Consider the following 19,283-nt stretch of genomic DNA (forward strand, 5'->3'; position numbering starts at 1 on the left):
AGATTAGTCAGGCATGACCTTCCCTTGGTGAATCCATGCTGACTGTTCCTGATCACTTTCCTCTCATGTAAGTGCTTCAGGATTGATTCTTTGAGGACCTGCTCCATGATTTTTCCAGGGACTGAGGTGAGGCTGACTGGCCTGTAGTTCCCAGGATCCTCCTTCTTCCCTTTTTTAAAGATTGGCACTACATTAGCCTTTTTCCAGTCATCCGGGACTTCCCCCGTTCGCCACAAGTTTTCAAAGATAATGGCCAATGGCTCTGCAATCACAGCTGCCAATTCCTTTAGCACTCTCGGATGCAACTCGTCCGGCCCCATGGACTTGTGCACGTCCAGCTTTTCTAAATAGTCCCTAACCACCTCTTTCTCCACAGAGGGCTGGCCATCTACTCCCCATGCTGTGATGCCCAGCGCAGCAGTCTGGGAGCTGACCTTGTTAGTGAAGACAGAGGCAAAAAAAAGCATTGAGTACATTAGCTTTTTCCACATCCTCTGTCACTAGGTTGCCTCCCTCATTCAGTTAGGGGCCCACACTTTCCTTGGCTTTCTTCTTGTTGCCAACATACCTGAAGAAACCCTTCTTGTTACTCTTGACATCTCTTGCTAGCTGCAGCTCCAGGTGCAATTTGGCCCTCCTGATTTCATTCCTACATGCCCGAGCAATATTTTTATACTCTTCCCTGGTCATATGTCCAACCTTCCACTTCTTGTAAGTTTCTTTTTCATGTTTAAGTTCCGCTAGGATTTCACTGTGAAGCCAAGCTGGTCGTCTGCCATATTTACTATTCTTTCGACTCATCGGGATGGTTTATCCCTGTAACCTCAACAGGGATTCTTTGAAATACAGCCAGCTCTCCTGGACTCCTTTCCCCTTCATGTTAGTCCCCCAGGGGATCCTACCCATCCGTCTTACCCATCTTACAAGGGAGAGAATGGCAATAGTCTTCTCTGAACGTAATAGCAAAAGTAATCCACCAACCTCATTACTTAGATCCATCCCATCTTGGTAGATACTTTCCAAAGCCAGTAATAATGGCTGGAGTAATTTTAAGACAACAGCCAAGGATCGCTCATGAGAAAGCCAGAGGATTTTCCCAGGTTGGACTAATTTGAACTTCAGTCCAGTGTATCGTCTATATTTTCCAAGATATTCAGTCTTTTTGGACTCTTGCTGAAAAAAGACTATAATGAAGACATTAAATTTATAGCTTTTTAAATGTCTTTTGAAGAGTCTGCAGCTCGTACTAGCACTAGTTGGAGTAGATGGGCCTCTAGAGGCACTGTGTATAGGAGAGACTAGGATTACATTTTTCTCTGAGCAAAGCTTGTGCTCCACCATGTCTTCCAGAGAAGTTTGCAGCTCCATCAAATGCACAAGCAGCCATCTGTTTGGTGTCCCATGGACAAGCATTTAACTCTTCTAAGATGTGGGTTGTCGCAGATGCAGCCAATCTGTCTTTTATAACTTGAACATCTAGAAATGCATCTACTGGCTTACCACTGACATCAAGATAACGTACACAATGACCATTTGCATTGGTGCACCCATCAGCCATGTATACAAATTTTTTGAATGTGGTGAGAGTTCTTCACTTTTTTCAACTGTTGAGTCTTGCACTGTTGCACCACATGCGTCTAGCCAGTCAGTTGAGTTTCTTGCAGAAAGATAGTGAGCATTTGCTGGTCTTGTTCGGAACCAGTGTTCAACTTCAGGATGAACAAGTGACAATGCACTTAACATTGGCCTCCAGTTTGTAGTGTGTGGTATCTCTTGCTTAAATAGAAAGTATGATGCCACAGCCATGTTTGTTCGCATGAACTGTGTTGTGTCTCCAACATTCTTAACAGCCTCATTAACACTCACTGGTGTTGTCCTTGGTCAGTGGAGACTCAGAGTTCAGAGGTGCTTTCACATGAGTTCATCTCTCAGTGGGGGGCAAGAAGGCACCTTGCTTGTTCCTCCAAATGCTCAGTGTTTGCTCTGGCCACTGTTCTTCATTTTGCCACGTTCACTCCATCGCTCTGTTGCCAATGGCCCTGCGCCATCACCTTCTGCTGCCACCTGCCACCATGACCTCTGTGAGTTGGTCTCTTGAAGTTCCACCAGCTCTCAGTGATTTTAGCTGAGCTCTCAGTGGGGGAACCTTGCTGCTACTGCAGACTGGGCCATCTCTTCCACAGAAACACTGTCCCACAGCAGGTCTAAGCACTTAGACCTGATTATCAGTGTTTTCAGCTGTAGTGATCACTTAGCAAAACAAACACTATCTATGGAGCCTAATCAGCTCTGTCTTTAAACAGTGGAGAGGGGCAGGTCTAATATAGTACGTGTGACTCAGACAGACCATCAAGCAAAACACCTATCCCCACCCTCTCTCTCAATGCCCTCAATCAGCACAGGCTAAGTACAGCTCTACTGCCCTTTACTCATACAATAAGAACAACAACATTTCATTATACCTCCCTCCCTCCCCCCCCCTCCCCCCCCCCCTCCCCCCCCCCGCATTCAAGTGATTTGTAACCCAACCCCAGCCAAAATCTATCGCCTGGGCAACACAGCTCTGTTTGCTGGATACCTAGGTAGATTAGGTGTGAATGTAAATACAACCTGGTCCTGAAGCTTTTCCCCACAGCTCATCACTAGCTGTCAGGGCGAGCTCATTTAGACTTTGCTTACAAATCATAATTTGAAATTATTAGGTTGGCCAACATCACCTAAATGAATGCACTGACACTGTCATAAACAGCTGTACAAGAAAGCTAGTCTATGTTCATACTTTTCAAATCTATTATACTTTTTCAGATACCCGTATTTTATCATACACTGTATATGCTTTGTTTCAGAGTAGCAGCCGTGTTAGTCTGTATCTGCAAAAAGAAAAGGAGGACTTGTGGCACCTTAGAGACTAACCAATTTATTTGAGCATAAGCTTTCGTGAGCTACAGCTCACTTCATCGGATGCATGCAGTGGAAAATACAGTAGGGGCATTTTATATACAAAGAGAACATGAAACAATGGGTGTTACCATACACACTGTAACAAGAGTGATCACTTTTGTCCAAATTCAGCCCTGGAACAAATGAGTTGTAGTTTCTATAATGCTGGATTTGTCCAATAAGATTCAACTTATATTAATCAGCTGGTCAGCACACTCATAGCACTAAAATGCAAAATGTACATAAAGATAGCATTGTTAAATGCATGCTTAAAAAGCTAGGAATAAAATTAATACATTCACACAACAGATTAGACACAATCAGCAAAACAAAAGTTTTTGTTTTTTCCTTTTCTTTTAAATAGCAGCCAACTTCTTAGGAGGGGAAAAGTTCAAAGACTCAAAATATCTGCAAAGATGCAGGAACTGACAAGAGACTTTTACATTCAAACATTGACCTACTTCCTAATATAGTGTTCTCCATAGCTGTGGAACACGCAATGCTTTTTTCAGTAAACTGAAATGCTGTGTCATATGCTTCTGTAGACAAATAAAATGCTGACAGGCAATGCAGTAAATGGAGCCATGGCTATCTTTCCTCCCATAAAAGCCTTTTGAACAGTGGTATTGCATTATGCACTAGGATAAGTTAATACGTTATAAATGGGACTTATTCTACACATTCACTGTCATGAGCAGCAGTGTAAGACCAAAGTGCCTATAACCTCTTTTATAAGGACTTTACTCCCCCAAAATAAAAATCTTAAATTCTTAGATCAGAATAGTATCCAAACCTTTTAAAAAAAGACCTGATTGGATAACAAACATTGTATTTACTGTAACTCATGGAGGATGGGCCAATCTTACTCCATCCACAGCATTCTTCAAATCATTTTACATTAACCCTCAAGTGCTATGCCCTTAAAGCCACTGGGGGGTATTACAATTGATAACAATGTGTATTTAAGTAGTGGTTTATGTTACCAGTACAACAATTATATGTCAAGAATTGATAAGCTTGATTATTTATACATCAGGTATATTATTCTGGTCAGAAAAATGAGGGCCAAAATGCAATACACAAATTCCAGCTAATTTCCTTCACAGCTAGATAAGGAGGTACACAACCACACTGTTTGATCAGTATATATTAAGAAAGAACACTTATTTACCCAAAAGTATCTGTGGTTCTTCGAGATGTGTTGTCCATACAGATTTCACTGTAGGTGTTCATGCATCCAAGGCACGCAAGATTAGATTATTCTGAACCGTGGTGTCCTTTTGGGCTGCACATGCAAACTATGGGCCCTCATGACCTTCAGAGTTACTGTTTCCCAGTAGAGATATCCCCACTCTTAAGTATGGCCCGCATTCTTTGTTCCATATGAACTCATATTATTTGCTTATGCCAAGTATACCAAGCATTGTAGATCCGTCTGGTGACCTGTCACTCTTCAATACTTACCACTCCCCCAATTTTTGTGCCACCTACAAACTTTATCTACAAATTTTATGTTTTTTTCCCCAAGTCATTGATAAAGATGCTAAATAACATAGGACAAAGGACTGAGCCCTGTGGGACTCAATTGGAAATACACCCACTCGAAGACAATTCTCCATTTACAATTACATTTTGAGACCTATAATTTATCAATTTTTTAATCCATTTAATGTGTGCCCTGTTAATTTTATATTGTTCTAGTTTTTCTAATCAAAAGGTTGTGCAGTACCAAGTCAAATGCTTTACAGAACTCTAAGTACATTACTCAACCCTATTACTTTTACAGTACTAAAACAAAACTTGTAATCTCATTAAAAGAAGAAAACTAGTTAATTTGACTAGATCTATTTTCCATAAACCTATGCTGACTTGCATTAATTACATTACCCTCCTTTAGTTCTTTATTAATCGAGTCCTGCAACAGCTGCTCCATTATCTTGCCTGGGATCAATGTCAGGCTTACAGTCCTATAATTACGTGGGTCATCCCATCTACTCTTTTTAAAAATGGGCACAACATTAGCTTTCTTTCAGTCTTCTGGAATTTCCCAAGTGCTCAAAGACTTATTGAAAATCAATATTAACAGTCCAGTGAGCTCCTCAGACAGCTCTTTTAAAACTCATGGATGCAAGTTATCTGCACTTGCTGATTTAAAAATGTCTGACTTTAGTAGCTTCTGTATTTAACATCCTCCAGAGATACTAATGGAATGGAAAGAGTGTTATCACCATATGATGAAACTATTACAGCTGTTTTTTCCCCAAATGCAAAACAGAAATATTTATTGAATACTTCTGCCTCTTAAGCATTATTATTGATAATTCTACTATTTCCATCTACTAATGGACAAATACCATTGTCATGATTCTTTTGGTTCCCAATATATTTTTAAAAATCTCTCATTGCCCTTATCTCTGTTGACCAAAATAATTCTTCTTTTGTCCCCTTGGCTTCCCTACAATTCCTAACTTCAGATTTATATTCATTATTATCAACTTCCCCATTCTTCCATTTGTTATACATTACTTTATTTTTTCAAGCTGCCATCACTTCCTCTCTAAACCAGGTTGGGTTGTTTTTTTTTTTAAGCCAGCAGAGCCTTCTTCCTCAATTGTGGGATTGCAGCATTTTGGGCATCGCAAAAGGCATTCTTAAATGATGCCCAATTATCATTCATATTTTTTGTGTATATAAATCTCCCCACTGTATTTTCCACTGAATGCATCCGATGAAGTGAGCTGTAGCTCACCAAAGCTTATGCTCAAATAAATTTGTTAGTCTCTAAGGTGCCACAAGTCCTCCTTTTCTTTTTGCGGATACAGACTAAGACGGCTGCTACTCTGAAACCTGTCATTATGCAAGGCACTGAATTTAGCCATATGGAGTGGAAATCTATCAACTTCATGAAAAAACTCGTATAGATACAGACAGACATCCAAATGCAAACAGATGGACATCGTACCAAAAGGACTGAAGGTAAAAAATCCATTACAATCTACATACCACACAGACTATGCTGACAGATTGTGCCACACACTCTCAAAGAAACTGCGGAACTACCTGATCAACATCCTCTACAGCAAACAGGGAAAGATTAAGAATGAGCTCTCAAAACTGGATACTCTCATAAAAAACCAACCTTCCACACAAACTTCCTCGTGGCTGGACTTTACAAAAACTAGACAAGCCATTTACAACACACACTTTGCTTCTCTACAAAAGAAAAAGGACAATAAACTATCTAAACTACTACATGCCACAAGGGGCCACAACAGTGGTTCCCTTAACCCACCCAGCAATATTGTTAATCTATCCAACTATACTCTTAGCCCAGCAGAAGAATCTGTCCTATCTCGGGGGCCTCTCCTTCTGCCCTTCCACCCCCACAAACATGATACAGTTCTGTGGTGACCTAGAATCCTATTTTCGACGTCTCCGACTCAAGGAATATTTCCAACACACCTCTGAACAACATACTAACCCACATAGACCTTCCTACCAAGACTATAAAAAGAAGGATTTTGGGTGGACTCCTCCTGAAGGTTGAAACAACAGATTGGACTTCTACATAGAGTGCTTCCGCCGACGTGCACGGGCTGAAATTGTGGAAAAGCAGCATCATTTGCCCCATAACCTCAGCCATGCAGAACACAATGCCATCAACAGCCTCAGAAACAAGTCTGACCTCATAATCAAAAAGGCTGACAAAGGAGGTGCTGTCATCATCATGAATAGGTCGGAATATGAACAAGAGGCTGCTAGGCAGCTCTCCAACACCACTTTCTACAAGCCATTATGCTCTGATCCCACTGAGGGTTATCAAAAGAAACTACAGCATTTGCTCAAGAAACTCCCTGAAAAAGCACAAGAACAAATCCGCACAGACACACCCCTAGAACCCCGACCAAGAATATTCTATCTCCTACCCAAGATCCATAAACCTGGAAAACCTGGATGCACCATCATCTCAGGCATTGGCACCCTGACAGCAGGATTGTCGGGCTATGTAGACTCCCTCCTCAGGCCCTACGCTATCAGCACTCCCAGCTATCTTCGAGACACCACTGACTTCCTGAGGAAACTACAATCCATCGATGATCTTCCATGAAAACACCATCCTGGCCACTATGAATGTAGAAGCCCTTTACACCAACGTTCCACACAAAGATGGACTACAAGCCGTCAGGAACAGTATCCCTGATAATGTCACGGCAAACCTGGTGGCTGAACTTTGTGACGTTGTCCTCACCCATAACAATTTCACATTTGGGGACAATGTATACCTTCAAATCAGCAGCACTGCCATGGGTTCCCGCATGGCCCCACAGTATGCCAACATTTTTATGGCTGACTCAGAACAACGCTTCCTCAGCTCTCGTCCCCTAATGCCCCTACTCTACTTGTGCTACATTGATGACATCTTCATCATCTGGACCCATGGAAAAGAAGCCCTTGAGGAATTCCACCATGATTTCAACAATTTCCATCCCACCAGCAACCTCAGCCTGGACCAGTCCACACAAGAGATCCACTTCCTGGACACAACAGGCTAATAAGCGATGGTCACATAAACACCACCCTATACCGGAAACCTACTGACCACTATGCCTACCTACATGCCTCCAGCTTTCATCCAGACCACACCACACGATTCATTGTCTACAGCCAAGCTCCACGATACAATCGCATTTGCTCCAACCCCTCAGACAGAGACAAACACCTACAAGATCTCTATCAAGCGTTCTTAAAACTACAATACCCACCTGCTGAAGTGAAGAAACAGATTGACAGAGCCAGGAGAGTACCCAGAAGTCACCTACTACAGGACAGGCCCAACAAAGAAAATAACAGAACGCCACTAGCCATCACCTTCAGCCCCCAACTAAAACCTCTCCAGCGCATCATCAAGGATCTACAACCTATCCTGAAGGACAACCCATCACTCTCACAGATCTTGGGAGACAGGCCAGTCCTTGCTTACAGACAGCCCCCAACCTGAAGCAAATACTCACCAGCAACCACATACCATACAACAAAAATGCTAACCCAGGAACCTATCCTTGCAACAAAGTCCGTTGCCAACTGTGTCCACATATCTATTCAGGAGACACCATCATAGGACCTAATCACATCAGTCACATTATCAGAGGCTCGTTCACCTGCACATCTACCAATGTGATATATGCCATCATGTGCCAGCAATGCCCCTCTGCCATGTATATTGGCCAAACTGGACAGTCTCTACTTAAAAGAATAAATGGACACAAATCAGATGTCAAGAATTATAACATTCATAAACCAGTCGGAGAACACTTCAATCTCTTTGGTCACTGGATTACAGACCTAAGAGTGGCAATTCTTCAACAAAAAAACTTCAAAAACAGACTCCAAGGAGAGACTGCGGAATTAGAATTAATTTGCAAACTGGATACAATTAACTTAGGCTTGAATAAAGACTGGGAGTGGATGGGTCATTACACAAAGTAAAACTATTTCCCCATGTTTACTCCCCCCCCGCCCCCGCCTGTTCCTCAGACGTTCTTGTCAACTGCTGGAAATGGCCCACCTTGATTATCACTACAAAAGGTTTTTTCCCCCCGGCTCTCCTGCTGGTAATAGCTCACCCTACCTGATCACTCTCGTTACAGTGTGTATGGTAACACCCATTGTTTCATGTTCTCTGTGTATATAAATCTCCCCACTGTATTTTCCACTGAATGCATCCAATGAAGTGAGCTGTAGCTCACCAAAGCTTGTGCTCAAATAAATTTGTTAGTCTCTAAGGTGCCACAAGTCCTCCTTTTCTTTTTGCAGATATAAATTGGTATCTGTGGAGCTGCAGGGCTCTACCAGAAACTACAGCGGCGAAACAAACAGCACATCTGGCCACTGCTCTCAGGTGCTAGCGCTCTACGCTGGCAGCTCCTGTACCACCCCTAGCCCCCCCCCCCCCCCAATGGGGCCAATACCAGGCTCAGTGGCAGCTGTCCCTGGTCACGCTAATACGTGCAAGCACCTTGCATGCCCCCGGACAGGAGACACAGAGCACTGCATGAAAGGGACTCCTGTCTGGGAGCGTGTGCACCGCTTGAACACACTAGTGTGACCAGGGACAACTGTGGTGAGCCTGGTGTCCACCCCAGTGGGTGGGGCGGGGGACGGGCTGCGGGCAGTAGAGCCACACCGGAGGATCGCACTTTTAATCGCACAGTTAAACAATAGAATACCAATTGAAATTTATTAAATATTTTTGGATGTTTTTCTACATTTTCAAATATACTGATTTCAATTACAACACAAAAAAAGTGTACAGTGCTCATTTTATATTATTTTATTAGAAATATTTGCACTGTAAAATAAAAGATAGTATTTTTCAATTCAGTTCGTATGAGTACTGTACTGCACTCTCTTTATCATGAAAGTTCAACTTACAAATGTAGATTTTTTTTTTTTGGTTACATAACTGCACTCAAAAACAAAATAATGTAAAACTTTAGACCCTAGAAGTCCACTCAGTCCTACTTCTTGTTCAGCCAATCACTCAGACAAAGAAGTTTCTTAACATTTGCAGGAGATAATGCTGTCCGCTTCTTGTTTACAATGTCACCTGAAAGTAAGAACAGGCATTTGTATGGCACTGTTGTAGCTGGTGTTGCAAGATATTTACATGCCAGATGCACTAAAGATTCATATGTCCATTCATGCTTTAACCATCATTCCAGAAGACATGTGTCCATGCCGATGACAGGTTCTGCTTGGTAACTATCCAAAACGGTGTGGACCAATACATGTTCCTTTTCATTATCTGAGTCAGATGCCACCAGCAGAAGATTGATTTTCTTTTTTGGTGGTTCAGGTTCTGTAGTTTCGAGATCGGAGTGTTGCTCTTTTAAGACTTCTGATAGCATGTTCCACACCTCCTCCCTCTCAGATTTTGGAACGCACTTCAGATTCTTAAACTTTGGGTTGAGTGCTATAGCTATCTTTAGAAATCTAACACTGGTACCTTCTTTGTATTTTGTCAAATCTGCAGTGAAAGTGTTTGTAAAATGAACACCACGTGCTGGGTCATCATCCCAGACTGCAATAACACAATATATTGCAGAATGAGGGTAAAACAGCAGGAGACATGCAATTCTCCCAGAAGGAGTTCAATCACAAATTTAATTAATGCATTTTTTTAAACGAGCATCATCAGCATGGAAGCATGTCCTCTGGAATGGTGGCCGAAGCATGAAGAGGCATATGAATGTTTAGCATATCTAGCATGTAAATACCTTGCAATGCCAGCTGCAAAAGTGCCATGCAAATGCCTATTCTCACCTTCAAGTGACGCTGTAAATAAGTAGAACTGAGTGGAATTGTAGGCTCTAAAGTTTTACATTGTTTTATTTTTGAGTGCAGTTATTTTTTGTAGATAATTCTAGATTTGTAAGTTCACCTTTCATGATATATTGCACAAAGGACTTGTATTAGGTGAATTGAAAAATACTATTTGCTTAGTTGTTTTACAGTGCAAATATTTGTAATCAAAAATATAAAGTTAGCAGTGTACGTGTTGTATTCGGTGTTGTAACGGAAATATATTTGAAAATGTAGAAAATATCCAAAAATATTTAAATAAATGGTATTCTATTGTTGTTTAACAGTATGATTAATCTTTTTAATTGCACAATTGAGATTAATTTTTTAATTAATATATTAATATAAATTTTTTATCTGTGCAGGGCTGTATCCACTAGTTTAATGATGATGAAATTTCTCTGGGAAAAGAGACTATCTTGTTCATCCTGTCACTGTTGGGCAGTAAACTGATCTAACACCCCCCCACACACACACACACACACACACACAATCTCAATGATTACAAATAACCTGAAAACTTCAGAAAGGTTCTTACCCATGTGGTACACTGATCTTGAAATTCTCGCATGATGTCCATCACAGGATGAAACTTTTTTGGAGGGAGTATGGCCTTGCCAGTTTGGAATCTAACACTGCCCCTATGAATCTGATGTTTTGTGTTGGAGTCAGTATGGATTTATCATTGTTTACCTGGGTCCCAAAGAGGTCCAGGATCTTATGAATAAAGTCCATGACCTGTTGCAGGGCAGAGCCCCATATCAGCGAGCTGTGCAGATAACACTATACCTGGACTCCTGGACTTCTTAAGTGGGTAGCCATTACAAGGAAAACCTTGGTAAACACTGTTGGGACCATGGATATGCCAAAGGGAAGGACCCTTTAGTGGTAGTGCAATGCTCTTACCAAAAACTGAAGGTATCTTTTGTGTGCTGGAAGCATTGAAATGTGGAAATAGATGTCCTACAGGTTGAGAGTTGTGGACCAGTCCACTGGATTCAAAGAGGGGATGACAGAAGGTAGCATGACTATTCTGAATTTGAAATGACGGATGAAGGCATTGTGATGCTGAAGATCCAGGATGGATCTGCATTCCCCCTTCTTCTTTGTGGCTAAGCAATACTGGGAGTAGAAACCCCCCTCCTACAAACTGGAACCAATAGAGAAATAGACTTTTTGTTTGAAAAATATCTTGTCATAACAGTCTCTGAAGAGGGGAGGGGAGAGAGGTGGAACAGTCTGAAACTGGATGGGATACTGCTTGATCACATTCATAAGAACCCGCTGGTCCAAGGTATTTTGATGGTACAGTCAAACTGTAAAATGTCTGCTAGATCATAAATGAGCAGGTATGACACAAAACAGCTTTCTGTCACAGTAAGGAAAGGAAGGGAGCTTCTTCTCCCTCACTAGACAAAACAGGAGCAACTAGAGTATGAGTGTTCACCAGTAACTGAGATCAAAACCTTAAAAAAAAAACAAAAAACAAAACCCCAAAACAATTTAAGGCAGCGAGGAGGATTCCCAGCTACATAAATGCATTTAAAATAATGTAAATATGAATTCTGAATAAATAGATTTTGAACACGTCCCATTTTTGTTCTGTGTTTGTACAATGACTAGCACAACAGCGCCCTAGACCACGACAAGGGCTCCCAGGTGCAACAGTAATACGAATAGTACATAATAATTTTAATATGCTTCTTAAAAATTGCTTATAAATGTTCCTGCTCTAAAATTCTCATTAAAAATTTGACAAAGTGTGTGTTATGTCCACCTCTAGTGAGTAGCCCAATAGGTAACAGCACTACTACCACCATCTACTGGACTTAATCTTTTAGCTCAAGTGTTAGTGGTCTGTGCTATAGATCTTAAGGTTCTGGGTTCAAGCTGCATCAGCAACCCATATAGGATATTACTAATTAAAAAAAAAACCAAAACTTTATTCTAATCACCTAGACTGGGAAAACACTGACTGCTAATGGCACACCATGTCTTGTGTTAAGGAAGGGCAATTTAATCTTGTAGATAAGGCATAGGACATGACCCCAGGTGATCTAGGCTCAAGATTGGATTTTTTTTTCTAGAAGAGATGCCCTAGGAATTATTTTGGGGAAGTTCTACACTCTGTGCTATATAGGAGGTCAGACAGATGATCACAATAGTTCCTTCTGGCCTTAGAATCTATGAATCCCTAGCTCTGATTCAGTTCTTCATTTGACCTTGGACACGTGTTAAAAAAAGAATTAAACCCATCTACCTCACCAGGTGTTGTCACGATTAATTTATCAATATTTACAAAGCACTTTCAGCTCCTGAGATGGAATGCTCTATTAGAAGCAGAGAACACTGGATATTAATGCACAACCAGCTTATAAATAGGACACTGTACTCTTTCCCAACTCTGCTGCTTTTCTTAACAGTCTCTTTTCATGAACAAAGCTGTGGGAACTATCATGAGTGGCTCAAAGTTACCATGGGTATATGGCTGCTCATGTGAAATAGGAGGAAAAAAATTCTTGTGACACAGTATGGAATATAGCCAGTCCTCCACTCATACCAACCCAATGAAGTATCCAGACTCACTGTCTGAAATAGTGAACAGTAGTCTTGACATTTACTCTTGGTTGAGAGGGAATTCAACACACACATCCCTTCAGCAAGAAAGAAGATGTATTTGCTTACACTTCACAAATAATATTGCAGTCACACAGCTAACAAGCAAAAACACTAAAACTATGACCTTCGAAATCCACAATAGAATAAACCTAATTTAACAGCTGCTAAAGAGGAAGAAACATAAAAAGAGGCTTACTGTCAAAGAGGCAATATTATAGAATCTAATATTATAAATGGCCAACCGAATCCCCTCGATGTCACTGTTACGTGCTGCTAAACAGACAGTTTAATCCTAGATTTACTTTTATTCCAAATAATTGGAAGAAAGCTCTTGATAACAGTCTTGAGGTTTTGGCAGGAAGCCAGTGAGACCCAGGTAAGGTATTCATAGTTAAAATGATTATTCTGTTGTCTATTTCAAATAGAATGTGAGGCTATTTTATCTGGCGAGATCAAGCAAATGCACAATAGGTATCAGATTAAATTTAAATCAGACAATGAAACTAATGAAAGTCTGAATGACCTAATTAGAATAGTGGTTAAAGTATCTTGTCATTTAGGTCCTTATATAAAAAAGGCAATTGATTTTGAAAAAAGTAGACCTTGTATCTAGGAAAAAAAATTCAAATTTAAACCAGTTTTAGAAACAGGAAATTAGAGTTAGCCCTGTACAGTTTTTATTTATCACCATGAAAGAATAATTTCACGTTTTATTAGTGTCAACACATTTTCTTTAAAATGTCCCTAGTATGATTCTTTTGTCCAATTAATGGCATTAAAACTAGGGGAAAAATTGTCAAAGCATCGAAATGTAGGACTGGAAGGGACCTAGATAGGTTATCTATTTCAGTCCCCTGCACTGAGGCAGGACTAAGCATTACCTAAACCATCCCTGACAGGTGTCTGTCTAAACTGTTCATAAAAAAATCCAATGACGAAGATTCCACAATCTCCCTGGATAATTTGTGCCAACACTTAACTAGTCTTACAGTTAGGAAATTTTTCCTGATGTCTAACCTGAATCTCCCTTGCTACAATTTAAACCCAATACTTCTTGCCCTGTCCTCATCCTCCATTTATAACACCTTTTAAGTACATGAAGACTATTATGTCCCCACTCAGTGTTCTCTTCTCCAGACTAAACAAACCATTTTTTTTCCCTGCTCTTTCCTCGTAGGTCATGTTTTCTTTAATCATTTTTGTTGCTCTCCTCTGGACTTTCTCCTATTTATCCACATCTTTCCCAAAGTGTGGTGCCCAGAACTGGACACAGTACTCCAGTTGAGATCTTATCAGTGCTGAGTAGAAAGGAAGAATTACTTCTCATGTCTGCTTACAACACTGCTACCAATATACCCCAGAGCGATGTTTGCTTTTTTGCCTCAGAGTTGCACTCTCATTTAATTTCTGATCCACCATAAACCCAGATCCTTTTCTCCAGTACTCCTTCCTAGGCAGTCATTTCCTGTTTTGTATTTGTGCAACTGATTATTCCTTCCTAAGTATAGTACTTTGGCATTTGTCCTTATTGAATTCCACCCTATTTATTTCAGACTATTTCTCTAGTTTGTTAAGATCACTTTGAATTCTAATCCTGTCCTCCAGAGTGCTCGCAACCCCTCCCAGCTATCACCTGCAAACTTTATGAGTATATGCTCTCTGTCATTATCCAAATCATTTTGGAAGATATTGAACAGAACTGGACCTAAGACAGATCCACTCAATATGCCTGTCCAGCTTGACTGTGAACCATTGATCGGATGGTTACTTTAAGTACAGTTTTCCAACCAGTTGTGCACCCACCTTACAGTAGGTTTGTCTAGGCTATGTTTCCCTAACTTGTTTATGAGAAGTTCATGTGATACAGTATCAAAAGTCTTACTAAAGTCATATCACATCTGCTGCTTCCCCACTATCCACAAGGCTTGTTACCCTGTCAAAGAAAGATATTAGGTTCATTTGATGTGATTTGTTCTTGGCAAATCCATGCGATTGTTACTTATCACCTTATCGTGTAGGTGATTACAAATTGATTGTTTATTTGCTCCATAATCTTTCTGGGTTCTAAAATTAAGATGACTGGTCTATAATTTCCTGAGTTGTCCTTATTCCCCTCTTTATAGATAGGTACTATATTTGTCCTTTTCCAGTCTTCCGGGTTGTTTCCTGTCCTCCACGTGTTCTCAAAGATAATCACTAATGGCTCTGAGATCTCTTTGGCCAACTACTTAAATATTCTAGGATGTATTTATTCAGGGCCTGCCAACATGAAGACATCTAACTTGTCTAAGTAATCTTTAACTTGTTATATCCATATTTTAGCCTCAGATCCTACCCCATCTATACAGATGTTCACTATGTTAGCCGTCCGATCACTGCAAACTTTTTTTGGTGAAAAATAAAACAAAAAAGGCACTTAACACTTCAATCATTACTGTAATTTCTGTTACTGTCTTTCCTACCTCATTAAATAATGGGCCGACCCCAGCTTTGGTCTTGCTCCTCAGGTATTTGTAAAATATTTTCTTGTTACCTTGTATGTCGCTAGCTAGTTCAATCTAATTTGTACCTTGGTCTTTCCAATTTTGTCCCACAGGATTGCAGGGATTTTTATATTTTATATTTTCATACATATTTATCCTTTATAAAGTGATCTCATTTCCACTTTTGGGGGAAATTTTCAACCAGTTCCTCCCTATTTGTCAGAATCAGTCTCTTATCTTTTATTGTTCAGTATCCTGTATATTATTCTCTCTAGTGGTTAAAAAAAGCGGCGGGGGGGAGTATTATAATCTAGGAACAGCAGCTTTGGTAAAACACTGATTAAAGTGAACCACTTAGCGACCTGGCTCAATTTAATCTGAACTTTTCTTTTCTTTTCTTTTTTTTTTTTTTGGCTTGGTCTGTAACTTCTTGTGGACCACTCACCAGGTTGGATATTAGGAAAAACTTCCTAACTGTCATTGTGATTAAGCACTGGAATACATTGCCTAGGGAGGTTGTGGAATCTCTATCCCTTCACTGGAGATTTTTAAGAGCAGGTTAGACAAACACCTGTCAGGAATGGTCTAGATAATACTTAGTCCTGCCATCACTAGATTTCTTTAGCACTCTTCCTTCTCCCATCTTTATGAACTTTCCAGATTATTCCCATTTGGTTATAAGGGAAAGAAGGAATATGGAAAGCTAGGATTGACACATTCGTACCTTGAATTCAGAGCTTCATACATGTTTTTTTTTTTTAAATTCATTGAAGTGGAACGTCTATATAACTTCAGATATGTAGTTTACAGCCATTAGACCATATCAAATCATTTTTCCACACTTAAGTTGCACAGCCTAATCTTTGTGCTACAAAGAAAACTGTGTAACTTTGAGCAAAATAATACAAACCTGTTGATTTTAGAGGTGGGGAAGGAATTGACCTTCATACTTTCCTCACTGACGTATTTCATTATTAAGACCCAGTCATTTACAGAATGCTATCTTATACCTAACACCAAACACCAAATTCTAAACACACAACTAACTTTATATTAAAAATTACTATGCCCTTAGCAGTTCAGCAGTCAGTATAAAATGTCCTCGGCTCTAGAGGCACTATCACCAAAGTATTTATAGCCTTCTGCGTCATATAAACCCTCAAACACTAGGGATGGGGATGGTAGCTGCTAATGACAGCTTGATCTGCTCACAGGGCCTTTTCTCCTCCCCACACATATCCCAGAATTGCAGAGATACTCAGGCTGAGAGTAACTCATGCAGATGAGTTATTTTCCATCTAAAATGGCTCCCTACACTGAACTTGTTTATCCTACCCCTCCAAAATGCAACTTAAAGGAGCTACTCCAACCCTAGCACAATTCTAGAATTTACGTAGCTCTTGTTGTGCAGCTCGAAGACAGGGAGAAGCAGCCATATGCCATGAATAAGGCTGCGATTCTGTCAAGGAGGTCACGAAAGTCATGATCCCATGACTTTCCATGACTTTCGCAGCTGCAGTGTCCAGTGCGGCTGATCCCAGGGCCGCCAGAGCATTGGGCACCCCACAGCCAGCTGCACTGGCCACTGCTGGAGCAGCTCTAAGGCTAGCCCCACCGGCCACTGCTCAGGCAGTCTTGGGGCAGCTGGCCCCGGGGAGCGCCCGAGCAGCAGTCCCGGGAGCAGTCCCAGGGAGAGCCCAAGCAGCTGTCCTAGGGGCAGCACCAAGGCCAGCTGCACTGGCTGCTGTTCGGGCAGCTGGTCTGGGGGAAGCACCCAACCAGGGGTCCTGGGGTGGCTGGCCCTGGGGAGCGCCCGAGCAGCAATCCCCGGGGCCTCGGAGTAGGGGTGGCTGGGGGCAGCCAGCCACCGCAGCCAGTGCAGGGGCTAGCCATCCGCCCCCAGGCTTCCCAGAGCAGCAGCACCCAGGAGCTGTTAAGTTTTAGTCAGGGATATTTATATAATAAAAGTCATGGAGAGGTCACAGGCTATGAATTTTTGTTTATTACCCATGACCTGCCCATGACTTTTACTAAAAATACCCATGACAAAAATCTTAGCCTTAGCCATGAATAAACAAGAAAGGATTGGTTGCTGGCGCATGTCGCCTACCCATGATACGAGGGAGAGTGTTTATAGGTGGGTACATTGGTGCACGTGGGCGGAAGGGAAGGAAGGCGTATGTTTTCCCTCACATAAGTTGTTTTGTTTTAGGGAATTAAAAGGAAATTCTCTGGCCAAACAGGAAGGGATTACAATACAGTAACTTTTAAACTATTTGAACATTTTAATTAGTAAGAGAAACCAGCACAAGAGGATTTTTTTTTCAGGATCAGTACTGTTCTACTGCTTTACCCATTTTTATTGGCATTTGTTTGAAATATATCAATATACAGTAACCAAGAGAGCAAAGATTTTCAGTATAACATATTCTAGTCATTTATGTTTCATCACTGCTACTTAAGAAAACAAAAAAGAATCCAATTAATCCAATTCTGGCATCAAATCTGCTTAAACACACTGAAAAAACTCCCAACATTTTGCCTAGTTTCTTTCCTTATACCATATCTGTTTGCAAAGTCCACTTAATTGTATTTTGGGATATTCTGTTTCATTTTGTTTCTTAAAATAAATGCTTCAATGTTTATCTTTAAAAGAAATATCAATTCAAGCAGCAGCCCAGCTCTCATGTGCAACCCAAAAGTAACAAACCAGGGTTCACACATTACAGGAGAAAAAGTTTTGCAAGGAAACTTTTCAGTTTCCAGATTTTGGAGATTTATTATAGAGAATAACATTTTAGCAGTATGAAAATTATAGTAACAATATCCATTTGGTTTGTTAATCCAGCAAACTCCTAAACAAACAATGAATATGTTTACCTAATGCATGAGCTAGTGATACCATCACCTGAGAATCTGATGACTCTAAACACTGCCAGTGTTGTTTGTTGACACTGTTAAGCCTCCTGCCCTATGTATCAGCTACTGACTACTGTAGTTTATCCACACTAAACCTGAAAAAATGCTAACTATATTATTCCAAATGAGCACAGTTTCATACCAACTAAGTCCCAAACATACAAGAGAGTTCATGTAATTTTAAATCCGTCCTCAAGCTGAAGTGTCCAGGGCAGAATAAATTCACCACCTAAACTAGCTTGCACAATTACTCCTTGATAGACTATCTGCATCTTACTTACAGAACTCCATGTACATAGTACACCAGTGATGTCTAACCTGTGGCCCTTAAGGGTGACTCTGGTAAGAAGAAAATTTATATTTGGAGTGTAATTTTTTGTGGTTAATATTTTTTTCATTTTAAGAAACAGATACTAAAAAAGATAAACTTATAGATCGTATATGTTAACAAATACCTCACATTCAATACGATATCCAATAAAATTATGAAATTATACAACTTTACAATTTTTCAAAGCTGCAAGAACAGACATTATTATACAGACATAACATGTTAGGGCGAGGTAGCCATACAGGTGAGTTGCATCATTCGCGCATTTAACTTACGTGAATTCAACTCTATACGCTTGGCAAAAAAAAAAGAAAGAAAAATAACAAGATACCTGTAAATACAGCTCTACCCCGATATAACGCGGTCCTTGGGAGACAAAAAATCTCACCGCGTTATAGGTGAGACCGCATTATATCAAACTTGCTTTGGCCCCCCCTGTTCCTTGTTCCCTGAACGCCCCCTCCAGAGACCTCCATCCCTAATCACCCCCAGGGACCCACCCCTTACCCAACCCCCCTGCTCCCTGTCCTCTGACTACTCTGACCCCTATCCACACACCCCGCCTCCTGACAGGCCCTCACCGGCAGCAGCGGGAAGCGGAGCAAAACAGCACAGAATCTATTACAAAA

General features: G+C 40.7%; 1 protein-coding gene and 1 long non-coding RNA gene across 3 annotated transcripts in view; both read right to left on the reverse strand.

Moving 5' to 3' along the window:
- LOC122464686 overlaps window positions 1-6,427 on the reverse strand; it is a 33,590-nt gene extending 27,163 nt beyond the window's left edge. The window contains exon 1 of the long non-coding RNA XR_006288958.1: window positions 6,399-6,427. This is a non-coding gene — a long non-coding RNA (uncharacterized LOC122464686). The remainder of the gene's footprint in view (window positions 1-6,398) is intronic.
- Window positions 1-19,283, reverse strand: part of UBE2E2 (ubiquitin conjugating enzyme E2 E2) — a 335,608-nt gene that overhangs the window by 205,744 nt on the left and 110,581 nt on the right. The window lies entirely within an intron of this gene.

This window comes from Chelonia mydas, chromosome 2 (assembly GCF_015237465.2).
Source record: "Chelonia mydas isolate rCheMyd1 chromosome 2, rCheMyd1.pri.v2, whole genome shotgun sequence".
Classification (NCBI taxonomy): domain Eukaryota; kingdom Metazoa; phylum Chordata; order Testudines; family Cheloniidae; genus Chelonia; species Chelonia mydas.